Source organism: Aquarana catesbeiana, linkage group LG01 (assembly GCF_042186555.1).
Source record: "Aquarana catesbeiana isolate 2022-GZ linkage group LG01, ASM4218655v1, whole genome shotgun sequence".
Lineage (NCBI taxonomy): Eukaryota > Metazoa > Chordata > Amphibia > Anura > Ranidae > Aquarana > Aquarana catesbeiana.
Genome location: NC_133324.1, coordinates 609,862,966 through 609,887,910, shown reverse-complemented (window position 1 = coordinate 609,887,910; position 24,945 = coordinate 609,862,966).

Genomic DNA, 24,945 nt, shown 5'->3' with positions numbered 1-24,945 from the left:
AAGGCAGCTCTTTAGGCACCAAACTCAGGCCTTTCTTTTCAAAGCATGTGTCCTTCCCAGACAGCGAGTCTGGGATATCAGAAAATGGAGCAGCAATTGTTTGACCTGGTCTGTTCAGGGTTCCTTCTACCCAGAGCTGGAGGAGCAGCTATCCTCAGGCAGCCCATGGACTGTACAGCTGCTCTAGAGGCCTCAGCGGTGTCAGGGCTGAAGCTGATTGCAGAACCTTACCACAAGGGATCACTTCTGGAGAGGGACTATCTTATCTCACTCACTGGACTTTGCCCAAAGGAAGCAGAAAGGTGGCAGCTGTCCTGAGGACTTATAATAAAAAGTAGTATATAGAACAATCAGTAATTATACTGTAGTAATACACTACAAGCAGCGCTAATGTTGAGCATAAACACGCAAGCATGTGGCCAACTTCACACAAAAATCCTTGAGAGTAGTGAAGAGTTTAGATAGTGGTTCAGAGAGTGTTCATAGGTGATCATAAAACAGAGTCTCAGTGTGCACCTTCCACCAGTCAGTCCAATTCCACCATGTCAGAACACACTCCCCTCAGGGAGTTAAACTCACCAGAGCTGAGAAATAAATAAGCCTCCAAGGGAAGAAACCTCTGAGCCAAGACTGCTACCAACACCACTCTGGGAGATTGCCAGATGATAAGGGCTCCAAATAAATCAAGGACAAAAAAGAAGCGCACATAGCGTAATCCCATTTATTAATACCCATCACATCACAAAAAACCCCCCTCACTAAATACTTACAAAAGCACTGCAGTCAAACAAGCAATGGAAGCATATGAGCTGTGCACTTGACCGTTACGGAGATCAGCCGGTCCCGCCCCAGTCCTCCATAGCCAATCACAGTGCGTTCAGGCATGACGACAGGCGCACGTCGTCAGCCAAAGTAAACAATGACGGCTTCCTACAGGAGGGGGAGAGGAAAAAGAAGCCTCACTGCACTTCTTTCATAGGAGCAATAGAATTATGCAATATAATACATAATGAACGGACTAATAAGTCTACAATAGCCCACATAATTTATGCAGTTGAGTTACACAGTACATCAACCAATCCTAATCTTGATACTTTTAACAAGAAAATTAATCCTCATTATGATAGCATAAATACGGAAACCGAATAAATACACATGGAAATAAACAATCATGGTGTGACTTGATTAGTAAAAATGCACTGATATATTACGGGCAAATAATTTCTAAGGAGCTACTGATCAGGTATAAATATATAAACGCTTAAAGAAGCATATATGCAGAAGACATAGATAAAAAATGGATAAACATTATATAAAATATTATAGGGTCCAGAAAAAGAAGGAGAGGGAGAATATATTAGAAAAGTAAATATTAAGAAGTACTTTTTAAACAAAAATTCCCAACCAGTCAGTACTATGGCCTCGCTGCCACTAGATAGTGGACTGAGGAACAAGTCCCTTTTTAATCCTCTGAATGGTGCGAACCAACATATTGAGGTATTTAAAGGATTAGTGATACGTGATTTGGAGCATGTAGTGCCTACAAAGAATGTGAATCCTCGACATATATTAGATGGGATCACTATGTTGGAAAAAAGGAAGGAGGTAGTCATAAGACCTGCTGACAAAGGGGGAGGGGTAGTGATTTTAAATAAAGAATTTTATTACAATCAGCTCACCGAAATGTTGAATGATAGTAACACCTATGTGAAATTAGCAAAAGATCCTACTGTGCAATATGAAAAGGATCTGAGAAGTTTGGTTGAAATGGGATACTCAACAGGAGTTCTATCTAACCGAGAAAGAAAATATCTTGTGCCGAGTAGTAGTAGAATCCCTACAATCTACACCCTTCCTAAGATCCACAAAGATTTGAATAATCCTCCCGGGAGGTCGATCGTCAACAGGATCGGCTCCATTACGTCCCGGATGGGCCAGTACCTGGATCATTTCCTGCAAGGTAGTGTCATACAAACGAAGGCGTATCTTAGGGACACTAAAAGTCTCTTACAGATTTTACAGCAGATTGACTTAACATGGAAACAAGAACTGTATTTGGTAACGGCTGATGTGGCATCCCTTTATTCAATCATCCAGCATGATGATGCACTCTTGGCCCTTAATTGGGCTTTGTGCCAACGTGATGATTTACCACACAACCAAAAAGTTTTTATTAGGAATGCCCTAGACTTCTGCTTAGGCCATAATTTCTTTTGGTTTGATGGCCAGTTCTTTTCCCAATGTAGGGGTGTTGCTATGGGGACTAAATTTGCCCCCAGTATAGCAAATTTGTTCATGGGGGAGTGGGAGGATAAAACAATCTTTTCTGTCGCTCGTACCCAGCTCCTGCTATACAAAAGATACATTGACGATTTGTTTTTTATCTGGGAAGAGTCTATTGATAGTTTACAAGAATTTTTGAGGGATCTCAACTCCAATTTGAATAATATTAAGCTGACTAGTGAATTTAGTCAGAGTGATATACATTTATTGGATGTCAGTATTTTTAGACAGGGGAATAGGTTGGGAACTAAAGTGTACTTCAAGCCTACAGATTCTAACAGTTACCTACCTGTTGACAGTGGGCATCACCCTATGTGGTTAAAAAATATTCCTAAGGGACAACTCACTAGGGTGAAAAGGAACTGTTCTGAAGAAGTGGACTTTATATCACAAGCTCAAATCATAAAGAAAAAGTTTATGGAAAAGGGGTACTATGAAGAAGCGTTGGACTTCATCATTCAGGAATTGACAGTGCAGCCTAGGTGTACCTTTTTAGAGGAAGCTCCACCTGTCCCGAAGAGGGACAGTCATGAATGGAGCTTCATCTCGGGGGTTTCACTCCCAATATAGGGAGGTGGAAGACATTTTTGCTATTCACTGGCATGTTCTGCTTATGGACAAAGTGCTGCATTCAGTTTTACCCTGTAAACCGAAGTTTATCTATAGAAGGTCGCTGAGCTTTGTGGACAAAATAGTGCGGAAAGTGTTGGATCCCCCTTCTAGGCCCTCTTCTTTTTGGGACAGAGATGTTTTTTTCTGTTGCAAGAGGTGCCGTGCTTGTAGGGAAGTGAATAGAACACTGAGGGCCCTGGAGAGTTTTACATCGACCTCTAATAATAAAGAATTTACCATCAAAGAATTCATTACATATAACATTTCCTATGTAGTCTATGCTCTGCAATGTCCGTGCGGCCTTATTTATATAGGGCGCACCAAGAGGCTTTGGAAAGTCAGAATTGCAGAGCATATAGCCAATATAAAAATAGATTTTAAAGATCACAATGTATCACTCGATTTTAAATTGATACATAATCAGAACCCGTCGGGCCTTAAATTTTGGGGCATTGATCACTTAAAACCAAAATGGAGGGGTTCAAATCTAGTTCGTGACCTATCTAAGAGAGAGACCCAATGGATTTTTTTGGTGGATACTTTATTGCCAAAAGGGTTGAACGTTGATTTAGATATTAATTGTTTCATAAATGATTATTAATAATTTGAAGCAGCTTTTATTGATCAGCTTTTAATGTTGTTACATATATATATATATCTATATATTTTTTTTAATAATATTTTATATAATGTTTATCCATTTTTTATCTATGTCTTCTGAATATATGCTTCTATAAGCATTTATATATTTATACCTGACCTGTAGCTCCTTAGAAATTATTTGCCCGTAATATATCGGTGCATTTTTACGAATCAAGTCACACCATGACTGTTTATTTCCATGTGTATTTATTCGGTTTCCGTATTTATGCTATCATAATGAGGATTAATTTTCTTGTTAAAAGTATCAAGATTAGGATTGGTTGATGCACTGTGTAACTCAACTGTATATATAAATATATAAATTATGTGGGCTATTGTAGACTTATTAGTCCATTCATTATGTGTTATATTACATAATTCTGTTGCTCCTATGAAAGAAGTGCAGTGAGGCTTCTTGTTCCTCTCCCCCTCCTGTAGGAAGCCGTCATTGTTTACTTCGGCTGACGACGTGCGCCTGTTGTCATGCCGAACGCGCTGTGATTGGCTATGGAGGACTGGGGCGGGACCATTTAAGCCTGTCTGTTTGCCGTGTAGGCACGTCCTCTGTTGAAGTCAGGATATGATGAAACGCGTCAGCACGTGACTTGAACGATACCGGAAGTGACGTGTGCACTCCACCGCAGCTGGATCCACAACAAGGAAGTGTTTCATCGCTCCTTGGCACACTGAACCGGCTGATCTCCGTAACGGTCAAGTGCACAGCTCATATGCTTCCATTGCTTGTTTGACTGCAGTGCTTTTGTACGTATTTAGTGAGGAGGTTTTTTTGTGATGTGATGGGTATTCATTTAATAAATGGGATTACGCTATGTGCGCTTCTCTTTTGTCCTTGATTTATTTGGAGCCCTTATCATCTGGCAATCTCCCGGAGTGGTGTTGGTAGCAGTCTTGGCTCAGAGGTTTCTTCCCTTGGAGGCTTATTTATTTCTCGGCTCTGGTGAGTTTAACCACCTGAGGGGGAGTGTGTTCTCACATGGTGGAATTGGACTAACCGGTGGAAGGTGCACACTGAGACTCTGTTTTATGATCACCTATGAACACTCTCTGAACCACTATCTAAACTCTCCACTACTCTCAAGGATTTTCGCGTGAAGTTGGCCACATGCTTGCGTGTTTATGCTCAACATTAGCGCTGTTTGTAGTGTGTTACTACAGTATAATTACTGATTGTTCTATATACTACTTTTTATTATAATTTACTTATTTTAAACGGCTGCTTTTAATGTTTTAATTTTTTTACCTTCTTTGTAATAAATTGGGTGACACCTGTATTTGTAATAATAAGTGCTGGTCTTACTTTTGAACAGTAATTTTTCCTTTGGTGCTGAGAGGTGTATTGTAGGCCCGAGTGAACACCTTTGTTTTTATTTTTGTCCTGAGGACTTGTGAGTAAAAACAATAAACTGATCTCTGTGACTGTGTAGAGTTCTGGAGAATGCAGTGGGTACCAGCGGTTGTGCATCAGCCTAAGGTAACCAAATGCCAAATAGACCTGCCTCATGGTCTTCAGCTGTAAAGCTGTAGACTTCTTAGAGACTTGCCTCATTGGTCCCCAGCTGTGAGGCACTAGACTGTCCAACACCCACAATTACTCAAGGAGAATATTGTCCTCTAATCTAAGTGCTAAGCATTTTGCAGTATCCCATGCCCTAACCCCCTCTCTTGTTAAAGTTCTTCAAACAAATTAAAAGACATCCGCTAGACTGATTCTTTGGTGATAGAGTGTATGGACTGGTGCATGGGTGACTGCCAGCCTCTGTACTATTAGGGAAGATCCAGCTGTCACCAGCAGCCACCTATGGGGTTAATGCTACACTATTGATAAGGACTCCCCCATCAGCAGGTAGAAGCAAACAATGGTCTGAGCTAAGGGGAAAACCTACTGAAAACAGAACTATCAATCCAGGCTTAGGTTGATTACAGCCCAGAAGTACTACATTTGGGATTGTTACACTTCTGCTTAGGGCAGGGTCCCTACATGTTTATATAGATTTTAGATTCATTATGTGTGCCCCTCCATATTCTATATTTTGGGCAGATTTACAGTGACTGAAGGTGATCAAAAAATCAATAGGCACAGTTAATCACATTTTCCTTCATGCTCTTTGCTTTTTTTTCACGTTTGAATTCACAGTGTTGTAGGTTACCCAACTTGCTGAATATTTAATGAAAATATAAGCCTATGCCAGCATTAAAGATGAGTGGAAAAGTGATAGCTGTTGGCCAAGTAATGCCAGAATGGAAGCTTTCAGTTACACTCATTGAGTTGCTTATACAATCTATTCTTGTTTTTTCTTTATTTGGAGAGCTTGTTTTTGGAGGGTATATTTAAAGTAGCGTAGTTTATTTAATTTATTGTTCTTCATATTGCTTTTTTTCTATGTATGTGTGTGTGACATGTAGCAAGGTCCCGGGTCCCCTTTGGTCTAATGAGAACCTCCAGAGTTAGGGACAGTTGACATCCTTCTGTGTAGAGTGGGTTACAAGGCATGGTGGGTATAATGCAAGCATAGACGTGCGCAGGGGGTGTGCCAGGTGTGCCTGGGCACACAATAATCAGCCCCCCCCGTGTGGTGTAGATTCCTCCTGCTGCCTGGGCTCGCTTCCTTTTCTGAATGAGCACTGAGAGTGATTGGTACAGATCACTCACTGTGTTCATTCATAAGTGAAGCCTAGTAAACTGTGTTTACTAGGTTTCAGTTTGTGAATGAACAGGAAGCCGCTCAGTACAGAGGATTTCCCATTCATGCACTATCCAGTGCAGCTGACGCTGCAGAGAAAGGGGCTGGGGAATCTCTGTCCTTTTTCTGTTGCAAGAGTGAGACATCAGGGGTATGTTTAGACCCCTGATATTTCACCAAAGCCCCCAGTAGGGCTTCTAAAATAATTGTAAATAATAAATACTGTAAAAAAAAAAAAAAATACCGACACTGTCACTGCCCACGTGACACCATCCCCTGCCCTACTGACAATATCCAAATTGTAATACATTTTAAAATGTTTTTTTTTTTTTATTCCAATATATTTTTATTCATATAAAAAGTGTATAAAGTTATATAAACATTCTGCGGCATCACAGATTCATCTTGTGTATCTGATGATATGCAATGGTATACAATAATTCTGTTTGGTACATGCAGATGTTGACAATTGGTAGATGTAATAGTATAATCAACAGTTGGATGTTTGACAATGTGTGTTTATACAAAACAATTATACCGTAAAGAAGCTAGTGATAGGACTAGCATTCCCAGCACTATAGAACATTGTCGTGCCAGGAGTAACATAACTAAGGTAACATAAATAATAGTAAAAACTGAAACAGAAAATGCGCAGCATTGCATACTTCATATGAACATGGGTTGCAAGCATTCAGAACATTAAAATCATTAAAATCATTAATCTTTATGATTAAGTGCGTACCATGCAAGCCATCCAGAACATTTCGTTTGTGATTTCTGATAGTGAACTTGGGCTGCGGCAAACATAAGTTCATATGTAGCGTGTGTGTTGGTTAACTCAACTACTTCTTGAAAAAAGGGAGGTTTGGTATCCTTCCAATGTCTCAGCATTGCCAACCTAGTGCTAAGTAGTATGTGTATGACTATAATTCAGGTTGCGACTGGTATACGTTCTATGCCTAGTGAAAGAACTGCCACAGCTGCTTCAGGGATAACTATGAAGCCTGATATCACTGAGATTAATTTAAATAATTTTTGCCATAATGGTCGTAGAACTGGGCAGTTCCACATTATGTGGGGTAAGGTACCTATATTTCCGCAATTTCTCCAGCATAAAGGTGAGACCTTTTTAGCAAATTTGGATATTCGGTATGGTGTTAAGTACCAACTTAACATTATTTTGTAGGTTATTTCCCACAGGTTAACGCACTTAGTAGCAGCAAATGTGTTGTGTAGAGCTTTTTGCCATTGTTCTTCGGTATAGATTGTGCCCACTTCATGTTCCCACGCTATGATGTTGTCAGTTTTGGTAAACACATGCTTGTTGCTGAGCAGGTTATAAAATAAAGATATTCCTTTTATGTTAGTGTTGGGATTTGTGAGGTAAAGAAATACTCGCCATGGTACCTTAATGGATGTGTTTGGGAGTTTTTGAAGGAGATGAGATATCTGGATGTATCTATAGTGGTCATTGTCATTCAAACCATATTCTATTTGCAAAGCCTCAAACGTTTTAGGTGTTGGACCAATCATAAGATCTTCTAGTGTTAGTATGCCTCTGGACATCCAATGTGTTTTGCGTAGGTTTGGTATAACCAATGTTAGACTAGATGTAGTGATTGGGATATTTTTGGTTGTTTGGTTCGAGAATTCTAATGATATGAACATCTTCCAAGCTAGTAGCGTAGCTTCCATTGTAGGGGATATATGTGTTTGGGTATATAATTGGATGTTATAAGACAATAGTAAATCAGCTAGATTTGTCCCAGGCGCCTGTGCCTTCTCTAGTTCTAACCATCTATGGGTCTGTGACTGGGATAACCAAAATTTGGCTTGTGAGAGAATTGCCGCTATATAGTAGTCTTTTAATATGATGTGTCCTATTCCTCCAGCATCTCTAGACTTAGTTAGTTTCATGAAGGCACGCATGTACAGTATGTGTGTGTGTGTGTGTGTGTGTGTGTGTGTGTTTGAGCTTTGGGGTGCACACCCTAATGCAATAGTCTGCGCACACCAATGAATGCAAGGTAGATTCATGAGCGCAAAGAGATTTATTTTCTCTTGAATAGAACTGTGGGAGAGAGGGTTTAGGGCCAGGACACCCTTGAGTAGTTGCAATGCTAATTAGCAGACTTCTATAGGTAGACAGCCATGCAGGGAAAAGCATCCAGCATGACACCACATCTGCATGTGTAGGATCGCTGTGTCCTATGGCACAGTCTTATAACAGTTTCTAACACAAGTTGTAATGAACTTCTGTACTTCCTCTACAATCACTTTTTGTAGATCCTCACTCCACTGAGCTCCCAGTCTCTCTCACTAGACTTGCTGATCCACTGCCACTGGATCCCCAAGCTCTTCCAGCCTTCTCACTGAGTATCTTCCTCAAGCGTCACCCCCGCTAACCTGCTGGGTCTCTAGCTTGGCACTCACAGATACTCCTCAAGCGTCACTCCACTGGCCTGCTTGGTCCGTGGCTTTGCACACAAGGCTGTTCTGCAAGCGTCACCTCTGCTGGCTGGGTCCCTGGCCTGACACCCGCTGAAGTTTCCCAATTCTTCATCGTCCCTGGTTGGTGAGAATACTGCTCCGGTACTTGCTTCAGCTACTCACTGTGGTCCCTGGTAATAAGGTGGTTGGTCCCTTAGTGGCGACAGCTTCCCCCTCTACCTCCAACCACAACAGGTTCTCCGACTGGCAGAACCGTCACTTCTAGTTGGACTGCAAGCCACAATCCCAACCCTACACTGCTCTCTTGCTTCTGGATAGGCCCCAGACAGCCTAACTGCCAGATGTCCCCGGGATAGGCCCCAGACTCTGGACTATCTGTCCGGGGCAGCACAACACACGTCCACCCAGACAGCCGTCCAGGTGACATAGAACCCCGATCACCTGACTCCACCCAAATATATAAGCTTTTTCACCAGGCCAAGGGATTTAAGAAACCCCTGCCTATTGGCTGAGACACCCCATATACTCCTAATCTGTCCTTACATTGCCTTTGTCTTATCTAATGTTGCCAGGTACCCGGCCGCCCAGCGACAGAAGAGAGAAGTGCAGAAATTCCAGAGGGTGAAATCAGTTGATCCCTAGCAATTAGCCAAGGCAACTATACCTGGCAGGTAAATTTAAGAGCAACCCTGCCTAAACATCAGGGTGCTACAGACATTTGTTTGTTTTTCATTAATTGTTTTAGGTTTTTTATTTAACTTTTTTTCACTGTCTGTTTTCTTATTGTAAAAAAGTAAACCTTCTTCCCACTGACAAATTTCTGAAAGAGGGCAGCAGATTTTCCTCAAGAATACGATGGTATTTTGCCCCATCCATTTTTCCTTTTATCCTGACAAGTGCTCCAGTGGGTGCTGCAGAGAAACACCCCCATAAAAGGATATTACCACCTTCATGCTTTAGTGTAGGAATGGTGTTATTTGGATGGTGAGCTATATCGGATTTCCACCGGACATATCATTTGGTGTTCAGGCCAAAAATTTAAATTTTAGTCTCATCTGACCATAACACCTTTTTCCATGTGACCTCAGAATCTTCAAGGTGCGCTTTGGCTAAGCTCAGTTGTGACTGCATGTGGCCTTTTTTGAGGAGTGGCTTTTTTCTCACCCTTCCATACAAGCCACATTTGTGGAGAATTTGTGATCTTGTTGTCACATGCACACAATGACCACTCTTTGTCATAAATTCCTGCAACTGATTCAGATTTGCTGTAGACCTCTTGGTAACCTCCCTGACCAGTTTCCTCCTGGCTCTTTCATCAAGTTTGGAGCGACGTCCTGATCCAGGGAGGGTCTGTGTTGTACTAAATATCTGCCACTTCTTTATAATAGACTTCTCTGTGCTTCTAGGCAATGATAAAGCCTATGACATTTTTTTGTATCGATCTCCTGACTTGTGCTTGTCCACAACTTTATCCCAGAGGTCTTTTGACAGTGCCTTGCCACCCAGTTGATTGTTTGCTTGAGTTGCACTACCAGGGACTGCAATGCTCCAGGAAAGCTCTTTTCATGCTGAGCTAATCAAAATGACCACAGCTGATCACAGCTCAAAGTCAAATGGCTTTGTGTGCCATTTATGTGATTAGCTACACCTGATTGAGTTTACAAGTTTTTTTTAGGAGGGGATGATTCTTTTTTCCAACTCAGTGATTCTGTTTTTGAATTTCTGAATTTTTTTGTTTCTGACATGTTGGTGTTTTATATTTTTCACGTGGATGTTATAAGTTGCACTGAGTAAAGACATAAAATGTGTTTGTCTTGATTTCAGGCTGCAAAGCAACATAATGTGATTATTTCAAAGGGGGGGGGGGGGGGGTGATCCTTTTCTATACCCACTGTATATAACATCTTTTTTTTCACACTTTTTATTGTTTTTCCTTATTTAAAGTGGTTGTATACCCTCAGGAAAAAAAAAATGTTAAAAAAACCCTGTAAGGCAAAGGCATAATGATCTAGTATGCAACGCATACTGGCTCATTATGAAATACTTACCTTAGAACGAGGTCCCCATATCGCAGGCCGGTCTAAGCCGAGGGAGCTGACATTTTGTCCTTGGCATGTCTTCCGGGTTAGGTCCGGCAGTGTCTTCTGGACCTTCAGCCGGGCATTCACAGCGCATGCGCAGCTAACGTCAGTGGCTGCATGCAAAGCGAATATCTCCTAAACCGTGAGGTTTAGGAGATATTCATTTTACCTACAGGTAAGCCTTGGGTGCCAGATAGAGCAGAGGAGGAAACAAGGTGAGGCAGCACAACCCGAAGGAGGCCAACATCAAGTAGGAGTAGGGTGGCTGCTCTCTACTCTATCATATTCTGCAGCTGTTATCTCCCAGCCCACTCCCCAAAGCTCAGATGTCTGGGCCTTTTTCAGCACATCTGCAGCAGATCGCACTGTTGCTATCTGCAAACTGTGTCTCAGGCACATCAAACGTGGCAAAAAACCATTTGAATACCACATGCTTAACAAGGCATTTAACGTCCAACCACTCAGCCCGTTGGCAAGAGCACCTAAAAGCCACACAAAAGGGGCACAAATCTGTCCCTCCCTCATCCTCCTTACCCACTTCAGTCTGCCCCTGCAATACTGAGTCATTACCTTTCAGCAGCCTCCACTGACAGGGATGATGGTATAGCACAGGGTGTTCCAGGTCCTAGCAGCACATCTGCCAGCAGCACACCACCAGCTGTAGAATGTAGCAAATTTGTCTGCTCCATCTGCTGCAGCGGAAAAAAAATACAGTCCCTGCCACCCACATGCCCAGTGTCTGAATGCAAGCTTGTCAAAGCTGTTGGCTCTCCGACTTCTGCCTTTCAGCCTGGTGGATTCTACCCCCTTCCGTAAATTTGCACAATGTGTTGTACCATAATGGCAGGTTCCCAGTCGCTACTACTTTTTGCGTAAGGCCATTCCATCTCTCTACCATCATGTGGAAGGGAATGTTCTGGCATCGTTGGGCAAGGCAGTCAGCCGTAAAGTCCACCTTACTGCTGACACGTGGTCCAGCAAGCATGGGCAGGGACGATATATTTTGTTCACAGCACACTGGGTAATGCTGCTTGCAGCTCGAAAGGATGCAGGACAGGGCTCGGTGCTGCAGCTTGTTGTGCCCTCACGTCTCCATACAGTTGGTGGTGATGATGCCAGACCTGTGAGCTCTACCCCCTCCTCCTTTGCCACCTCCATGCCCGCCTCTGCAGAATTGTCCTATGAACATCAGGTACCCCCTAAGCGTTCAAAGGGCTATTCCAAGAGTCAGGCTAAAAGGTGCCATGCAGTGCTTCAGCTGGTGTGTTTAGGGGTCAGGAACCACACCGGAGCAGAGATTCTTGCAGCTCTGCAGGGACAGGCCCAGAGGTGGTTCATACCACTCCAGCTGGAGCCAGGAATGGTGGTGTGCGATAATGGCTCAAACCTCCTGTCCGCCCTTAGACAGGGTAAGTTGACACACGTGCCATGCCTGGCACATGTCCTCAATTTGGTGGTGTAGCGTTTCCTAAGTACATACCCAGTGTTGCAAGATGTACTAAAGCAGGCCAGAAGAGTCTGTAGCCATTTCAGGCGGTCATACACAGCCAGTGCTTGGTTGGCTGAAATTCAGCGGGAATTCCACCTGCCTGTAAACCGCCTGATCTGTGACATGCCCACCAGGTGGAACTCAACTTTGGTAATGCTGCAGCAGCTATACATGCAGCAGAGGGCCGTCAATGAGTATCTATGGCTGATCATTAAGGATGCATGCACTGTATTGTCACCATTTGAGGAGGCCACAAGGATGGTGAGCAGTGACAGTGCATGCATCAGTGACACAATCCCTGTTGTGTTCCTGCTGGAGCAGACTCTGCGTGGCATTATGAACAGGGCACTGGAGGCAGAGCAGCAGGAGGAAGGAGGACTTCCTTTCCTCTCAAGGCCCACTTTATCCAGACACCATCATTTCTATGTCACAGAACACACAGGAGGAGAGAGGGGAGGAGGATGAGGAGGAGGATTCTGGAACTTTCATAGGCTTCGATGAGAGGAAGACATACATCAATCTGTAAGCGATGGCTTTCCAACCCCAGGACCCTTGGGAGTAGTACGTGGCTGGGAGGAGGAAGTTACAGATGCTGTCATCCTGAGTGACCCCAAGGAGTCTGCTTCTCAAGCCTTGGCAAATTTGAGGCGCATGGGCAACCTCATGCTTCAAAGCCTGCAAAATAAGAATATGTGGCATAAAGGAGAAGGATGATTACAGGTTGGCAACCCTTCTTGACCACCATTATAAGGGGAAGGTCTCAGAACTCATCCCGTCCCCACAGAGAGTGCAGAAGATAAAATCTCTTGAGGACACAAAGAGGATTTTATTGAACGTTTTTCCTGACTCCAGTAGGTTACAGTGTCGTGGAAAACGTTGTTTTGAGTCTTCTGTTGGTCAAGAGAGGAGCGTTGGAGAAGGCGTCCGCCTAAGTGAGGCATTTCGGAATTTTTTTAGTCCTCGCCGCCCAGGGCTGTCAGCTTCCACATCCCATCGGCAGCGTCTGCATCACATGGTGGACGATTACCTTGGGGCCAAAAAAGAGATGGAAAGCTTTCCAGCTGATGATCCACTCACTTACTTGGTCATGAGAATAAACCACTGGCCAGAACTTTCCCAGTATGCTATTGAGTTGTTGAGCTGCCCTGCATCCAGCCTGCTTTCAGAACGCGCATTCAGTGCTGCAGGAGGTTTCATTACTGATCATAAGACGCGTCTGTCCACAGATTCTGTAGCCCGTTTGATGCCGATGTCACTGATTAAGTCTTTTTGGGATGTGGAATCTCTGGCCTTGGGGGTGTTCAAATCCCTTTCCACTCTGTCCAAAACTAAAGAAAAAAAGCCTTTAGTTATACTTTAAGGCATTTTAGCTTAAAGAATGTGACACCCTGGTGACTTAAATCATAGGTAAATCCAAGAGTTTAAAAGCAGAGTACATGGGGATATTAGTGGCATGGTTTAATAATGCTGTGCAAACTGTTGGCGCTATATAAATTCTGTATTATAATAATAATGACAAGCCATAAGGGTATTAAATTATAGCAATCTAGTCAATGGCAATCAAAAATTGCAATTCTGACAATACATAGGGCCACAAACACAGCTCAACAGGCCCCCGAAGTCCCTTCTGTTACAGACTGCTAGTAGACTTACGGTACTACTTTCACAGCTAATGGAAAGAGCCATAAAGAAAATGAGTAATGAAAAACTTCCTGTAAGTGACAGTGGGGAGCAGGTGAGTTGTGCACATATCGGCAGGTCCCAATATAACAAAGATCTGGACAGGGTGGCCTTGTCTAATTAAATTTTAGAAGGGCCGCTTCCTATCCAGTCCACCATGTTGCCCAGGTTCTTCTGCACCTCCCAGTCATTGTCAGAAAAAATAGTTCACTTGAGTCCATTTTAGTTCAATCTTGCTTTATTAACCACTTAAGGACCAATCCTCTTTCTGAGATTTGTTGTTTACAAGTTAAAAACAGTTTTTTTTTGCTAGAAAATTACTTAGAATCCCCAAACATTATAATTTTTTTTTCTAACACCTTAGAGAATAAAATGGCGATCGATGCAATACTTTCTGTCACACCGTATTTGCACAGAGGTCTAATGCCCTGTACACACGGTCGGATTTTCCAACGGAAAATGTGTGATAGGACCTTGTTGTCGGAAATTCCGACCGTGTGTGGGCTCCATCACACATTTTCCATCGGAATTCCCGACACACAAAGTTTGAGAGCTTGCTATAAAATTTTCCGACAACAAAATCAGTTGTCGGAAATTCCGATCGTGTGTACACAAATACGATGCACAAAGTGCCACGCATGCTCAGAATAAATTAAGAGACGAAAGCTATTGGCTACTGCCCCGTTTATAGTTCCGACGTACGTGTTTTACTTCACCGCATTCAGAATAATCGGATTTTCTGACAACAACTTTGAGTGACCGTGTGTACGCAAGACAAGTTTGAGCCAACATTCGTCGGAAAAAATCCTAGGATTTTGTTGTCGGAATGTCCGATCAATGTCCGACCGTGTGTACGGAGCATTACAAGCGCACTTTTTTTGGAAAAAAATACACTTTTTTTTAATTAAAAAATAAGACAACAGTAAAGTTAGTTTTTATATTGTGAAACATAATGTTACACTGAGTAAATTGATACCCAACATGTCACGCTTCAAAATTGCGGCCGCTCGTGGAATGGCGAGAAACTTTTACCCTTAAAAACCTCCATAGGCAACGTTTAAAAAATTCTACAGGTTGCATGTTTTGAGTTACAGAGGAGGTCTAGGGCTAGAATTATTGCTCTAGCTCTACCGATTGCGGCAATACCTCACATGTGTGGTTTGAACACCATTTTCATATGAGGGCGTTACTCACGTATGCGTTCGGTTCTGCACGCGAGCTCGGCGGGACGGGGCGCGTTTAAACATTTTTAAACATTTTTTATTTTACCTTTTATTTTTTATTTCGACACTGTTCTTTTTTTTTTTTTAAAAAATGTGTAACATCCCTTGTAATAGAAAAAAGCATGACAGGACCTCTTAAATATGAGATCTAGGGTAAAAAAAACCTCAGATCTCATATTTACACTAAAATGCAATGAAAAAAAAATATGGCTTTCTAGCTGCTGCCATAACAAACATATCCCTCTTCAAAGGGAAGACGTATATCGGTGTACGGCGGTCCGGAAGAGGTTAAAGTTTTATAATAGATGTTACATCAACCAAAAAAAATGTGATTTGGTACTCAATTACTAGTGATAGAAGACAGAAGGTATAATGTGGGAGTACTGCCCTCTCAGGTAACCTAGGGAGCAGCTAGGAGGTAGAAGGCCCAACCAGATTGGTTAAGGACTGCTCACATCATAAAACCATTGAAGAATAATACTATTCTGTTGTTAAGTGCAACCATTAATAGAAATAGAGTAGTCGATTATGCAATACTAGCTTCTAGTAGTGGGTAGTGAGGTGACAGGGAATATACCATTTGAAGAGGTACATAAAAAGGAAAGAGGATAGCCAGGGTTTAAACTGAAGGAGAGGGTGTTGCAGTCAGTCCATCATGGCTGGCTAGAAGTTGGGAAGTGTCTTCCGTTATCCAATTCTGAAACACAGAGCAATAACGAAACATTAGCCAGGAGGTCCAAGTTATTTTGAATTGCTCTTCCCTATCATTTTCCTGCACCAAGTGTACCAGGTCCTGTATGGTATTGAGTTCAATTGCTCATTCCACAATGGGAGGTATGGTGATTGTTTTTCAATAGCGGGGTATAACTGTCCAAGTGTGTCTAAGAAATGCCTAAGGACATCTTTTTTTGCGGTCTTCAGGGGTCCAGAGATCATGAAGAGGAGCACCACCATAGGGCAGAGTGGGATTCGAGTATCCATGAGTTTACAGTATAAGGAAAGGATTCACAACCAAAATGCATAGATAGGGGGACAGTCCCACTATATATGAAGAATGGTGCCTTTGGTCACAAGGCACCACCAACAGGAATCAGAGGCCGCTTGACTGAAGTGGTAAAGAAGGAAGGAGCATCTATATCACCTGGTGAATAGGGGAGTTATTCCCGCGCTATCAAATATGGAAGCGGCTAGAAATGGAAAAGCCGCATGCACCGATAAGGTAAACACCTGACCTTTTTAAAGAAATATATATAAGTGGGTGGTGCTGCGCTGAACCTTAGTATAGGAACAAATAAATTGGATAATAAATAGATGTGTGTATCACAAATAAAGTATAAATACGTGGAAGAAAAAAATGTTTTTTTACATATGACATAAAATCAAAATCTAAATGTTCAGTTTCTTAGATAATTGGTGAGAGAGTGGCATAAATAAATTCTAAATAGAATAATCGCTTAAATCAACTGCGATAAAATCTGCATAATTTTAAATACATAAACATGATAGTGGAGCTACCAAGACACCAGTAGCTGACATTAGGTTAAGCATAGGGCAAAAGCATATATCAGGAAAGCTGTTGAGACATCCACCTATAGACTCCAACGCGTCCCTCACTGTCCTGGGTCCTAGGATGGAATTCCCTCAGGTATGGTGCAGGGGGGTTGTATATATAGGGGGTAATCGGCAGAAAAGAAGCCAATAGTGTAATCCCGTTTGTTTAATGGCAATACTCTTTATTAAAAAGTTATAGGTACTCACATAAAAGTTTAAAAACAGCGGTATCAATCCGACGAGCGGCGAGCTCGTATGCCTCTGTTTGTGTGCGCAGCCTGTCTCGTCCCTACACGTGACGTCACACCTCGTGACTTCATCGGGGGATCAAGTTCCCCTGATGAAGTCACGAGGTGTGACGTCACGCGTAGGGACGAGACAGGCTGCACACACAAACAGAGGCATACGAGCTCGCCGCTCGTCGGATTGATACCGCTGTTTTTAAACTTTTATGTGAGTACCTATAACTTTTTAATAAAGAGTATTGCCATTAAACAAACGGGATTACACTATTGGCTTCTTTTCTGCCGATTTACCCCCTATATATACAACCCCCCTGCACCATACCTGAGGGAATTTCATCCTAGGACCCAGGACAGTGAGGGACGCGTTGGAGTCTATAGGTGGATGTCTCAACAGCTTTCCTGATATATGCTTTTGCCCTATTACCTTAAGGTAAGGGGCCACTACCTACCCGAGTGGGTTTTGCACACGAAGAAAACACTTGATGTGGTTCACTTCAGCACTGTAATTGCAACGTGTGCATGCTAGGACGTTGCTGTCACATTTTTTATAAAACAAAGGACTTTTTTTATGCAATTTATGTATGCTTTCTTCTCTGGTCAATTTTCATTTTTTAAGATTCCAGCCAATTATTTTAATTTTGATGCTGTATTGCACATTATGCACTATATGAAAAAAGAGTAAGATTTTGCTCCTTCAGTCTTATGGTTGCACATTGCACTTTTCTGTTTGCACCATACACTTTGCTGGTTAAATTACAGATGCACATTGTTTACATTCACTATGCACTTTATTTATGCTTAACCTAATGTCAGCTACTGGTGTCTTGGTAGCTCCATTATCACGTTTATGTATTTAAAATTATGCAGATTTTATCGCAGTTGATTTAAGCGATTATTCTATTTAGAATTTATGCCACTTTCTCACCAATTATCTAAGAAACTGAACATTTAGATTTTGATTTTATGTCATATGTAAAAAAACATTTTTTTCTTCCACGTATTTATACTTTATTTGTGATACACACATCTATTTATTATCCAATTTATTTGTTCCTATACTAAGGTTCAGCGCAGCACCACCCACTTATATATATATCTATATCACCTGGTTATAGGTTTTAACCTTTTTTCTTGAGTCTTGGTTGTAAGCAATAATTTGTGGGTCAAGAGAGATGACTTTTCCCAGTCTGCAGGGGTAATGATGAGCTGTAGGTGTATTTCCCTAGTCTGTATATAGCGGGGGAGGTCTGGATATGCAGCAGCTAGGATAATGGAATATAGTTGGGAAATAGTATGTGTCGGGGAATCTTTATGTAATACCCTGTTTCCCCGAAAATAAGACCTAGCGTGATTGTTGGTGATGGCTGCAATATAAGCCCTACCCCCCAAATAAGCCCTAGTTAAAGTCCTTGTAGGTCTTATTTTCAGGGTAGGGCTTATTTTCAGGGAAACAGGGTAGGGCTTATTTGGGGGTTAGGGCTTATATTGCAGCCATCACTGACAATCACGCTAGGTCTTATTTTCGGGGAAACAGGGTAGTAGGGATTCAAATGTGGTTGGCCCAGCATTGATATCTGTTAGTGGATGGAAAGAATGAATGATAGATAAGGTTTGTTGCCTCTGTAGTCATTGTAGGGGAGTAAGCAGGGGGCTAATAGGTGGGTTAGCTACAGTCAAGGAAAGATTGGAGGACTTGAGAGAGCCGTCTGTGGTCATGGTTTTTGTCACGTTTTTTGGACTGGACCTTCCTCTTTATCTACAGCTATTTGAGCACAGAGAGTAACAGACTTCACAAAGAGAAAACAATATTTTGTCAAGCAAATATTACAATAGGTAGCAGTTGCAGCCTGAGGGGAACATTATGACATTTTCTACCTCATTAATTTGAAGGCAGTGATACCTTGTGACCTTTTGCCTGCAGCTAAATAATCATTGGTATAGGAGGCTCGGGCACTTAACGCCTGACCTGTTCTCAGATTTACTGCAGAAAAAATATCTCTTTCAGGCATTAACCAACTTCATGGAAGTGTAATGTTGAACAGCATCTCCCACACAAATAAAGTTAACTCAACACTTTTATAGATTTACCTGTGAACTTTGTTTTTCAACCTTACGCTGCTGCATGTACGTACAGTATATTGTTTTTATCAAGCTTATCAAGCTTTTACACATTTTAAAACTACAAATAATACCTGCAAAAAAAACATTATTGTGTCCACAGGTATATGGAGGTGGACATAGCTATTGACTGCAAAAATTTTAACAGTGCATGTCTGCACAGGGAAGATGTGTGTTGGATTAATCCACCAGACTCCAGCTGGATAGTTAAGGAGCTTTCATGACATCACTACTGCATGCCACCTGAAAAAAAAAAATCAGACAGCTTAAAGTGTATTTTCATTTGTTTGCAGTCAAATTGAGATAACACCTACTTTATATCAAATGGATTTTTGGGACTTTAGATGAGGCACATATGTAGTGTGCCTCCATCCCTAGTACATGTATGTAAAGACAGTAAGGGAAAAGTGGGACTTTAAAATGAGGTTGCTGACATTGGGGAGGTGGATTGAAAAAAATGTAATTTTATTGATCAAGAACGATATACAGTTGGGACGGAAAGTATTCAGACCCCCTTAAATTTTTCACTTTGTTATATTGCAGCCATTTGCTAAAATCATTTAAGTTCATTTTTTTCCTCATTAAAGTACACACAGCACCCCATATTGACAGACAAACACAGAATTGTTGACATTTTTGCAGATTTATTAAAAAAGAAAAACTGAAATATCACATGGTCCTATGTATTCAGACCCTTTGCTCAGTATTTAGTAGAAGCACCCTTTTGATCTAATACAGCCATGAGTCTTTTTGGGAAAGATGCAACAAGTTTTTCACACCTGGATTTGGGGATCCTCTGCCATTCCTCCTTGCAGATCCTCTCCAGTTCTGTCAGGTTGGATGGTAAACGTTGGTGGACAGCAATTTTTAGGTCTCTCCAGCGATGCTCAATTGGGTTTAAGTCAGAGCTCTGGCTCGGCCACTCAAGAACAGTCACGGAGTTGTTGTGAAGCCACTCCTTCGTTATTTAAGCTGTGTGCTTAGGGTCATTGTCTTGTTGGAAGGTAAACCTTCGGCCCAATCTGAGGTCTTGAGCACTCTGGAGAAGGTTTTCGTCCAGGATATCCCTGTACTTGGCCGCATTCATCTTTCCCTCAATTGCAACCAGTCGTCCTGTCCCTGCAGCTGGAAAACATCCCCACAGCATGATGCTGCCACCACCATGCTTCACTGTTGGGACTGTATTGGACAGGTGATGAGCTGTGCCTGGTTTTATCCACACATACTGCTTAGAATTAAGGCCAAAAAGTTCTATCTTGGTCTCATCAGACCAGAGAATCTTATTTCTCACCATCTTGGAGTCCTTCAGGTGTTTTTTTAGCAAACTCCATGCGGGTTTTCATGTGTCTTGCACTGAGGAGAGGCTTTCGTCGGGCCACTCTGCCATAAAGCCCCGACTGGTGGAGGGCTGCAGCGATGATTGACTTTCTACAACTTTCTCCCATCTCCCGAATGCATCTTTGGAGCTCAGCCACAGTGATCTTTGGGTTCTTCTTTACCTCTCTCATCAAGGCTCTTCTCCCCTGATAGCTCAGTTTGGCCGGACGGCCAACTCTAGGAAGGGTTCTGGTCGTCCCAAACGTCTTCCATTTAAGGATTATGGAGGCCACTATGCTTATAGGAACCTTAAGTGCAGCAGAAATGTTTTTGTAACATTGGCCAGACCTGTGCCTTGCCACAATTTTGTCTGAGCTCTACAGGAAGTTCCTTTGACTTCATGATTCTCACTTGCTCTGACATGCACTGTGAGCTGTAAGGTCTTATATAGACAGGTGTGTGGCTTTCCTAATCAAGTCCAATCAGTATAATCAAACACAGCTGTATTCAAATGAAGGTGTAGAACCATCTCAAGGATGATCAGAGGAAATGGACAGCACCTGAGTTAAATATATGAGTGTCACAGCAAAGGGTCTGAATACTTAGGACCATGTGATATTTCAGTTTTTCTTATTTAATAAATCTGCAAAAATGTCAACAATTCTGTGTTTTTCTGTCAATATGGGGTGCTGTGTGTACACTAATGAGGGAAAAAAATGAACTTAAATGATTTTAGCAAATGGCTGCAATATAACAAAGAGTGAAAAATTGAAGGGGGTCTGAATGCTTTCCGTCCCCGCTGTATATAGAAACACGGCAATATTAAAAAAAACACATAAACAATGGGTATATAAACTCATATCTGGTCCACCCACACGTAACATACAGATGTGGCATGGTAAAAGTACATAAGTATAATGGTTCAAACAATTAATTTTTACATTGCGTTAGATGAATTCATATATAAACATAGATCATGTGAGCAGCACTGGCAGCAAGAGTAATAGTCTATAGAACAATAAAGCCGTAATTAATAGATACATGAGAATCAAAATTAAAAGTCTATTACAGACAGGGATCAGCATCATGAATGCCCATTACAGACATGAGTCAGCATCACAAATGTCCAACGCGTTTCATGTAGGAACACTCTTCAGGGCGGATGCTCAAATACATCTATAAGGTATAGAGAAGTAATAAAATTAGTCAGGTTATAACTAATAATAATATAAAGGAAAGGCAGATTAGCCCGTCCTAAATACTTACAAGGGGTCCAATGCGATGAAATACTGCGACCATAAAACCAAGGTCCCAGAAATGGCCTTTCCCGGGAGCTGAAGTAAATAGACCTGTGTGCAGTATGGTGCACACAAACAATCCCCCCGATGACCCAAGACACAAGTTGCTTGTTCATAGGTGAAAAACCATGGTGAACCCGTGATGGCTGCCTGGGGTAGTCTGGGGTAGTCTGGGGTAGCATGGACAGTGTATATGTAATACAGGTGAGTATGGATGAATGATAATAGAAAGTAGTTAATGTGATAAGGAGTGAATGTGTAAACGGTGATGGATATGTGACCATAGCTCGAATGGCTTAGGAAAGAGTGAAAAATGAAAAATAATAGGGCAAAAGAAACAATCCCAAATGGTGAAAGGCAAAGAAAAAGGGAAGAATTGACATAACAAGGTGTGTATTAACTTAGTGAAAAACTTACATGTTGGGATAAAAAAGGAATAGGTGCTGAAATGCAGTGTGGCATCTTGAATGTGTATCAACAAGGCTGTGTCAGGGGAGGCAGCATATATGGGCCCCGCACATGTGCATGCCAGCTCATACCAGCGTCACGCTAGCACGGCGTAGGCTGGGCGGGGCTCCAGCAGAGGCGGTGATCATCGCCCACTGCAGACGCCCATATTTCCCCGCCGTGACAGCTAAGCTGGAAATCTCATGCTCTGCGTAATGGCACCAAACATGACGTCATACCCAAGGCAGGATGCGTGGCGCTAATGCGCTGTGAGTATCCACCCACTGCCCCATACAATTCCCTGCCCCCCCCTGCATGTGACGTCATGTTTACGCCTGAAGAGTGTTCCTACACAAAATGCATTGGGCATTTGTGATGCTGACTCACATTAGGTGTCCACACCATAGGGCAAGGGGGGTCAATTGCCCCCCCCTGGAATTGTAAGAGTGTTGAAGTCCTTCAGAGTGAAGACACTTGACTTGCCCCCTGTGTTGCAATGGCCGCCGCGGCCGCCTCCGCGGCAGCCGTGGTCTTTATTTTCAAAGCCTGCTGCTGGCCTGAGGGCTGGGGCTGCTCTCAGTCTTTTCCGACTACACATGCATCCGTCCCTCCCTCTTCACCCCCGGCCCGAGCATCAGATTGGCTCTGCCGCTCGGGCCTCTGCTTAACATCACCGTGACACTGACCTGGCTGTTCCGTGATTGGCTGCTGCCTCAGCCTGCCTCTGCCTGTGTAAATATGTTGTGCCTATGCTGATCCGGCCGGCTCGGCGCCAGCTCCACAGGTCACAGGTGCATGGCGTGCAGTGGCCGAGACGACAGAGAATACACTGCCTGGCTGCCAGTGCCTGTCCTGGGACTATCGCTGAAGAACCACAGGTAACAGCAGTGCCTGTACAATGATACCACTGTGTACATCTTTTTGTATTGCAATACAACTGGAACTGTTGTGGCCATATTTTGATCTTGATGGAAACAGCTATACAGACTGTATTATACAGTCTGTATAGCTGTTTTCATCAAGATCAAAATATGGCCAGAACACAATGGCGGACTGTGCATTAAGGGCGCACGGGAGCGCCGCCCTCTCTCTCCTGCCACCCCTCTATCACCTATAGATAGATTCATGCATTGCATGAATCTATCTGTGGCCGCCGCTGCCACCCCCTACTCAGGTGCCTGGCCCCTTTTCGGGCGCAGGATGCCTGAATTACAGCGGCGGGGTTTTTTAAGCACCTGATTAGAGCCATAGGCTCTAAAAGGCGTCAAAAATGGTGACCTACAAGCGCCATGCCATCATATATTTTATTTGTTCTTTGTTAACACCAAATGCAGATTCTACATGTGTTTTCTTTTTATAACTCACTTGTAGTGCCTTGATCACGTGTGTATGAATAATTTCGTGCATTCAATAGTGTAAACATAAAAACAGATTAGAAATTGCTAATCAGACAATGGCAGCTTGATCCTTCTATTAAGCTTTTGCATCAGGTTTCTCAAACCTTTGCCTGCCTGCCTGAGCTTTATGTGATAATGACTAAGCCCCTCCCCTTCATGACATTGTCGAAAAGGGACAGAGCATGGGTGTCCATAAAATTATGCCCCCCCCTGAAAACAGTTCTGCGGACGCCCATGCTGACTCATGTCTGTAATGGGCATTCATGATGCTGATCCCTGTCTGTAATAGACCATTAATTTTGATTCTCGTGTATCTATTAATTACGGCCTTATTGTTCTATAGACTCTTACTCTTGCTGCCAGTGCTTCTCACACGTGTATATACATGAATTCATCTAATGCAATGTAACAATTAATTGTTTTAGAACCATTATACCCATGTACTTCTTTATCCATGCCACACCTGTATGTTACGTGTGGGTAGACCAGATGTGAATTTATATACCCATTGTTTATAAGGTTTTCAATATTGCTATGTTTCTATATATCGTTCTTGATCAATAAAATTGCATTTTTTTCAATCCACCTCCACAATATCAGCAACCTCTGTTCTGACTCAACTACAAGGCAATAACTTTATCTTCAGCTTCGCATAGGGCTTACACAACCTGGTGATCTATTTATCCCTTGCATCAATTCAGACAGCTTAACTCAATGAATAACTCACTGTATGGAAAGACAGACGATGGATCCTCTCAAATGTTCGGTTTAATGATGAATATTCATAGGTAGAAAAACGTTGAAGTTGTAAGCCACATGTAAAGATGTTATAGCAATGAGGTATACTGTGCACAATGAATCAGAGAGAGGAAGGGGAGGAGAATATACAGAACTACGGTGGGAGAGAGAGTTCAGATAGACAGAGGGAACAAATCTTAAAGGCACAGAGCGATAATAAATCACATAGTGTAACACAACACTCCCCATCTGAAATCTTTAGATTTCATAACCATAAACTACATATATATATATTCAATAAGTTCAATACTGTTAAATGTCCTGGAACCTGTAATAAAAAACATGCAACAAGCAAGCATAAACATAAATCCAACAGGATTGAAGAACATGTATTCTGATGTATGACGTCTTCAAGGAATTCCAAAGTTCAGAGTAGAACCTGTAGATAGCAGTAATGTACTCCCCGCCGTGCCAACAGCATGGCTAGTCCTTGCATAAGTCACTCACCTGGCAAAAGGAGTACTAACTCAGTAATTGGTTGAGTAAAGATTTGTGTCGATCCTCCCTTGGTTACCTTGACTTCTACCTTCCGGACCTTGTTATCGTCACTGGGCATAACCTTGGTAATAACACCCATAGGCCACTCATTCCGACAAACTTCCTTGTCTTTT